This window comes from Sturnira hondurensis, unplaced genomic scaffold, assembly GCF_014824575.4.
Source record: "Sturnira hondurensis isolate 20B ecotype Veracruz unplaced genomic scaffold, ASM1482457v3 Scaffold0018337, whole genome shotgun sequence".
Taxonomy (NCBI): Eukaryota; Metazoa; Chordata; class Mammalia; order Chiroptera; family Phyllostomidae; genus Sturnira; species Sturnira hondurensis.
In genome coordinates, this window is record NW_028090968.1 from 4,140,205 (window position 1) to 4,147,775 (window position 7,571).

The 7,571-nt window shown below is 42.8% G+C and overlaps 1 long non-coding RNA gene across 1 annotated transcript in view; it reads right to left on the bottom strand.

The window, feature by feature from the left end:
* Positions 1-6,695, bottom strand: part of LOC119002927 (uncharacterized) — a 99,121-nt gene extending 92,426 nt beyond the window's left edge. The window contains exons 1-2 of the long non-coding RNA XR_005069837.1: positions 6,585-6,695; positions 6,408-6,477 (exon numbers count right to left, since the gene is read on the bottom strand). This is a non-coding gene — a long non-coding RNA (uncharacterized LOC119002927). The remainder of the gene's footprint in view (positions 1-6,407; positions 6,478-6,584) is intronic.
* Between the last annotated feature and the right edge of the window lie 876 nt (positions 6,696-7,571).

The following is a 7,571-nucleotide window of genomic DNA, read 5'->3' on the forward strand; positions in this document are numbered from 1 at the left end:
AACATATGTTTTAATTTGGATCACCCCACAGCATTATTAGTATCTCACTTAGCAGATGAGTAAGGGGCCCCCCACATCCCAGCTCATGTCCATGTTTTTGGCATAATTATTAATATTGTTCTCTTTCTGCCCCTTGTGCCCTGTCATCAGATGATAAATCATATGATTGTCCTCCAGAGGAGAAAATCAAAGTGAGAGACATAACTTGTCCAAAATAATATGTGGGAGCCAGAACTTACACTGTGACATTTAACTCCATTCTCTCCCCTACCCACTACATTTGCCTGCCTCTGATTCTGACATTACCTCCCAACATTCTTGCTAAAGAGGCTCCAGCAGGGGCCAGTCCCCTGTGGGCCTGGAAGCCAGACAAGGCCATTCTCAGAACCACTGGGGATCTAGAAGGTTCATTCCTCACAAACCACATGGATGGGCTGGGTCATGCCTACCCTACACTCAGCCATTTCTCGCCATTTAACTATGGACATACAAACTGGACCTAGGGCAGGTGTTGGGTGTGAGTCCTTTATTTGGGAGATGCTCTCAGGAAGCTCCGGAGGGAAGTGAGGAAGACATGGGGAAAAGAGAAAGCCAACACAGGGTGAGTCAATTTGTGTGTTATAATAGACAACTGGGACTCATCCCACTATGAACTTTCTAAAAAACACAGAATGATCCCAATAGGCAGTAGGGAATTGGGCTATTTATCCAACAAACTCCCATCCTTCACCCACCAAGAATTGTTTTTTTAACAACCTGCATTGTACAAAGGTCGACTGTATTTCTAATGCAGTATTTCAAGTAGAGGCAAATTTGCCTAACCACTTGGGGACATTTAACAATGTCTGGAGATATTTCTGGTCCTCACAGATATGAGAGGGAGTACTAGTGGCATCTAGTGGGTAGAGACCAGGGGTGCTGCTAAACATCTTAGTGCACAGAACAACCCTGCACAGCAAAGAGTTATGTGCCCAAAATGTCAATAGTACCTGAGGTTGAGAAGTTCTGCCCTAAGGAATTCTATAGGAGGGAGAGATCTGTGTGGTATAGAATCCACAGTGGGATGTGGCTTCCTGGTCACAGAGAGTTTGACAGAACTAAAAGAGAAGGTGCCATACACAGTCCCACAGAAAGAGAAGGAAGGACGTGAAAATGTGATGGAAGTGGTCAGGGGTCCCAGAGTCATGCATACAACAGCAGCCAATGGTGATGAGAAAGGGGGACAGAATGCTGGGTGGGTAACAGCATAGGGTAGGACTTGATATACCCTGAGAAGCAACATGGTCTTCTTAGTCCAGCAAAAGGCAAATCACTTTTATCTCCATTTGATTAGTAGTGACTGCCCAGGCAAGGGGTTGAGCTTACCAGGCTAGTGCCGTGATCAATTAGCGATGCCTATCACAGGAGCTGTACCACATCCTGGCTATGAATTCTTTTAAAAAGCTCATTTTTCTCTCTTCAGCCAAAGGGCAGAGGTGAGAGAGGGGACAATAGTGAGACCTCACTGATTTGGGGGAGGACCCAATGAGAACATTCATGGGGAAAAATACATTGTAAGCTGGGCTGTGGAAATGTTATCTCTAATGTGAACATTCTAGAATCTCCCAACTCTCAGATTTCAGAGCAAATAACAGAAACGGAGAGCAGTCATGGTTCAAGAGCAGTCAGGATGAAATAAGCATGTCTGCATCTCTGTGTCTATACCCTCAGAATTATGCAGTAGCAGTAAATGCCCCCCCCCCTTACCCCAGATTTAGGAGAAACTATACAAATCCTGTGCAACTCACTGAACCTCTTCCTCTCCTCCACTTTCTTGGTGTCATCTTTCTCTCTGCCCAACCATCCCCCTCCAGGAGCAAACTCTGTTTATCATAATCTNGAGCAGTCATGGTTCAAGAGCAGTCAGGATGAAATAAGCATGTCTGCATCTCTGTGTCTATGCCCTCAGAATTATGCAGTAGCAGTAAATGCCCCCCCCCCTTACCCCAGATTTAGGAGAAACTATACGAATCCTGTGCAACTCACTGAACCTCTTCCTCTCCTCCACTTTCTTGGTGTCATCTTTCTCTCTGCCCAACCATCCCCCTCCAGGAGCAAACTCTGTTTATCATAATCTCCCTCAGCTCTCCTGGGGAAGAATCATCTTTGCCTCTTGCTGTGTAGAATAAGATGTAACACATTGGGGAAGATAGTCTGTTTGATCCTACATAAGTAACACTTTCCACTCACTCTTCAACTTCAGAGTGTATGAGCGAGGGAGAAGGACTTTTTTTTAATTGCTTGCAATACTGATGCTGAGTTCCTAAAAACATGACCCATGGACCACCTGCCCCCATGGCCCCAGACTCTCTGGGGTGGTAGTCGAAATGATTTGTCTCTGACCTCTCTGGGAATGTCCATGCCACCTGCCTTGCCAAGACACTTCCCAGGTTGAGGATTTCCTGAGACCATTCTAATTTCATTCATCATTTCTTCCTTCCAAAAAAAATTATGGAGTCCCCGCTCCATTCCAGTGCCCTGTAGGTGCAGGCCTCAGAAATCAATCCCAGTCTGTCCCTTCTCAAAGAGCCCACAGATGGATAGTGTTTCAGAAATTAACACACCACCCACACGTGAAACCTGCTATTGCAGAGACAGGCCCAGAGGCTGTGGGAGAACACGGGAGCTGATGAGGTCTCCCTTGAAGAGGCAATTCTGCACTGAGCCCCCAGGGATGACCAGTACCTCACTGAGTCTATGACTCAGACCGGGGATGATCTGAGTGAGGAGGAGCGACAGGAAGGAAGGTGACCAGGCAGAGGGAGTGGCCTAGGTAAAGGATTTGGTACATGAAAGCACATGGCATGCTCTGCCTCTCCATCACCATGGAACACTCTTACAAGGGAGACAATATAATATACACAACCCCCAAGTGTTCAAGAGACAGTCACATCTCTGTGCTTGACAACTCCCTGGCCTTCCTGGGACCCAAAAATCAGGAGGGTGAGTTTGGGCCTTCCAGTATCTTCCAGGGAAGAATTCATTCATTCAATCATTTATTCATTCATTTGTTCATTCATTTGTTTATCCAATAAGTAAATATACACTGAGCTTCTCCTATGCCCCAAGCCCTGTGATAATTCTGGGGATACAGTGTCAAACTAAACCTGCAAGCTGTCTTCAAGGAGCTCACAGTAAGCCTTCCTATCCCATCCATGACAAGCACATACTCTACACCAGGCCCTTCAGAGCTCCCAGGAGAGGGAGAAAAGCCACAACTTTGGGAGCAAACTCCTAAATGTTCTAATAGGCTTTGTGCCTCCTGAGGTTCCAGTGGCATGTCCTGCTAGCTCAGCACTTTTTCCAGGGAGAAATCAAAGGCTGCCTCTAATGGGCCAAGAGTGAGGGACAAAGCTTGCCAAGCCTGCCACTTGGGGGGCCTAAAGATGTCCTGTGTAAAATTCAAAGCTCTCAGCATAATGCCCATGCTCCTGAATTCAAGCTGGAAATAAAGTCCCAGGCAGCATCTGGCATGGTGAGAATGTGGAATAAAACTGCCACCAGGATAACAAAAGCACACATTCTGGCTGGTTCCAGAAGTGTTCTTAGCTCCAGAGAACTCTAAACCTGGGATGGTTCAAATGCAAAACAACTTTGTTAAAACCTCTGCTTCTTTCTGCCTTTCCCCTTCAAAAGCAGGCCGGTTCCTCTGCAGATTTGGCAGCTTTTTCAGGATGCAAATCTACTGTCAGCATCTCCACCACGACACTAAGGCTTTGCAGAGGCCACTGAACTCTTTGAGGATTATTATTTCCTTGGAATTTCCCAGACCTTAAGGCTTCTTGGAAGTCACTCATTGCCTCCTTTGATCCATTAGCTTCTTCACAAATATTCTGGAAATCAGAATAATCATAATAATTATCACAATCATAACAATATCATCTCGGACCATTTATTAAGAGGCTAGTATATGCCATGCCTTATGCCAATTACTTGGTGCACTTTATGGCATTTAATCTTCCTAATAACCCAGAAGGTTGTGGATTCTACAGTGTGTGCCCAGATCTCTCCTTCAGAGATGAGACACTCATTCCTCCAGCTCCTGGGAATACTGCTGGTTGACGACTCCCAGCCAAGTTCATCCCCTGGAATTATACCCACCAGGTGGAAGAGAACTGCCTTGCACAAGATCACATGTTTCTTCCCTGAGGGCAGCCTGCATCCAGTGTCTGGCCCAGGCCTCTTGTCTCCACATGGGACAACTCTGCAGAGTCATCATGCCAGCTGCAGCTAGGTGATGTTGTTGGGATTGGCTGAGGTCTCTGGCACAACAGTTCAATTCCGCCCTCCACCTGATCCTGCTTACCTTGTCCCCCAGCAAGGGCTGAACCCTGGAACTCTCCCCAGTAAACCTGCATGCAAATATCCAGCTCTAAGTCTGTTTCCCCTCCGGAAACTGACCCATCACAGTGTTATTATATCTAATTAGCACAGAAGAAAACAGAGGCTCAGAGAGGTGGTATGACTTGCCTGAGGACACAGAGCCAGGAAGTTTAGGGGTGGGGTACTAGATTCAAACTTCAGAGCCCCTTTAAAAGTTTCCATCCTCTACTGGAACACCTGCAGAAATAATAATTATTTCTACAGGTATTATTATTATAATAATTATTATACAGAAAGAATAATGTTTTGTATATACTAAGCTACATAAAATGCATTATTTCAATTTATTGCATGTTTCTTTTCACTTTTTTCAAGTAACTAAGAAAAATTTATTACCTAAAATTCTATAATTATATAAAATTACATTTTCGGCTTACTTTACATTTCTGTTGGGCAGTACTAGTCTGATCAGTTAGTTTCTACAGAGGCTTTCTTCATTCATAGGCCTTGAGGAATGTTGGCTGTTTTACCCCCCTATAACCCTATGGCAAGAACAGTCCCTGGCGCATAACAGACATGTTAGTCGATGTTTGCTGACTGAATGAGAGTAAATAGCCACCACCTGATAGAGGTGGGAATGGTTGTATGCTGCTGCAGCTCCTGCCCTCCATCATCTGAGCCCTTTGTCCTTAACTCGTGTCCTCTCTGCAAAATCAACATCCTGCACCCTGGGGTGATGGACAGATATTTTGTCATCTTCCTCAAAATCCATCTTGGAAACATGTCCCCCACTGCTAAGCCCAAGGAATTTCCTGTGGAAAATGCAGACACACACTCCAACTTCTAGCAAAGCAACTCCCCAAATCATCATGTAGACCCCACTACTCAGTATTCCATCTTTGGTCTTTTTCATTCTCCTTACATTTTTGAATGGTAATTGCATGGAATTCATACCTCTACTTACAGGTAAAAAGCCTAGGAATATAAATGTCAGGGAGCTTACTGAATGATTCCAGAGGATTTTGACTTCCCAGACCCCCTCCCCAGCTAAAAGTGCAAGCAGTCAAACATCTTTGCGCAACCAGAGAGAAGAAAGTAGAGTGTAGTAAAATAAGACTCATTTTGCCTTATTATACTTTGTTTTATTTTGTTTTTCAGATCATAAAAGCAATACATCATCATTATAGAAAATTTGAAAGGCAAAGAAAAATATAAGGAAGCAAGAAAAAATATGCCTTCAAACCCATCATCCAGACACAGTCAAATAATAGCATATTTCCTTCCAGTCTTTGCACTTAGGGCTTGTTACATAATTCACAAATTATTTTTCACTATTTCCCTGCTCTACTTTTTTATTCAGTAATGTAGCATAAATATTTAGAATATCATTTCACCTTCTGTATGGGACAAGTTAAATGTCATATGTGGAAGAATAATAATTAATTTAATTTTGTCCAGATTGTGTCCCTGGGTTGTTTCTAGCTGACCCTGGCTCTGCACCTTTACAGATAAATCTTTGTTCCACCTTGTACTGTTTTCAGAATAGAGACCAAGAATTAGAGTTACTGGGTCAAAGGACAGGAATATGTGTGAGGCCCAGTAAATCCTGTAAGAAAAAACACGGCCTTACGAAAATCTGACCAACTGTCATCCATCTCCATACCAGAGAGGAGCCAGAGACACTCAGAAAGTGAGTAAGAAACCACTAATTCTGCCTTGTCACAGGTTGTACAAGATCTTCTGAATCACTGGGCTCAAGAGAAGATCATGCCCAGAGGACAGTGTCCAGTCACGCTCAAGATGGACACAGAAATTTGTCAGAGAAGTCAACTTCTTTTTGTTGCAAGAAATGGGACAGACACTAAATTCAAACCATGACTAAGAAAAATTTTATTAAAATTATACTTGTGGTTTACTTTATATTTGTATTGTGCAGTGCTAGTCTGATCAGTTAGTTTCTACAAAGGGTTTTTTCACTAGTGGTCCCTGCAGAATGTTGGATGTTTCACTCACCTGGAACCCAGATTAAGAACTAATTTTCTTACCTGGAAAAGCTGCTTCTTCATTCTTGTTTCCTGGATTCTCCTCTTCTCCAGACCTCTAAACAGTGGGCGGCTAAGGGGAAGAGCATTTATTGTTTCACATAGTTTGGAAAGGGTTCTTGGGAGAGAATTGAGAGTCAATCTCTGTCTCTCCTTCTTCCCCCATCAATTTCTTACCACCTTTTTCTTTCTATAGCTTCATTTCACCATCTTCAACCACAGAAGTCTTCTCTACATAGTGGGAAAAAAGAAAACTGCCAGCACTTACAGCTTACATCTTACTTTATATTTACAGCCCAAAACAAAAGTGTTTCCTCCAGCATATACATCAGTTTCCAGGGAAGAACACTAAGTGGCTCTGCTAAGGTCACATGACCACCATTCAGCCAGTTACTGAGGCCTGGAAAATAGAGTTTAACGATTCACCAAACCTGAGTCACAAGTGAATCTCATTGGCTAGATCTGTTATCAGTCAAAGGGAGATGCAAAATCTTGCTGAATAGTCTTTTGGCTTTTGTTTGTTTATTTTATTTGGTTGTTTTCTTTTTAAAAGCTATTTCAGTTAAACATGCTCCCACAGGCTCCAAGAACACCAATTTATAAAAGCAAGGGCATGAACATTTGATAAGAGCTGTCAAAGCTCAAAGCCATTCTTCTAGGTAAATTTGAATTTCACTTTGAAAATGAGAAGATGATGGAGAGATAACTGATAAACATCAGGCCACCCACCTTCAATCGATTCCAAACAGATATACATAATTATGCTACTTACCTGAAGATCTCATATGCCAAATGACAAATGTTTCTCTACAATTATCTGATTTTGTGTTGCCTGATTTAGATGTTCAAGTCAGAAAAGAGCACTTATTCATAAATATAGAAGTATGTACATGTATCATCCAGTTATAAGACAATCAATAAACAGGGTATATAAGAAAAGTGTTCAGTAATTACTAACGCATGCTATTTGGGGCACATTACCTAACCACAGAATGAAATAGCTGAACACTAGTCTCTATTTAAATGTTGTTCATCGGCAGATAGGGAGATATTCTTCAGCCTTTAATTAAGTGGTACATAGAGATCTCCACTCTACACTTTAGTGTAGAAGGTAGCTTTAATTCTTTCTCTTTTACAATGAGATGAACTAAGTTTTACTCCTCTGGC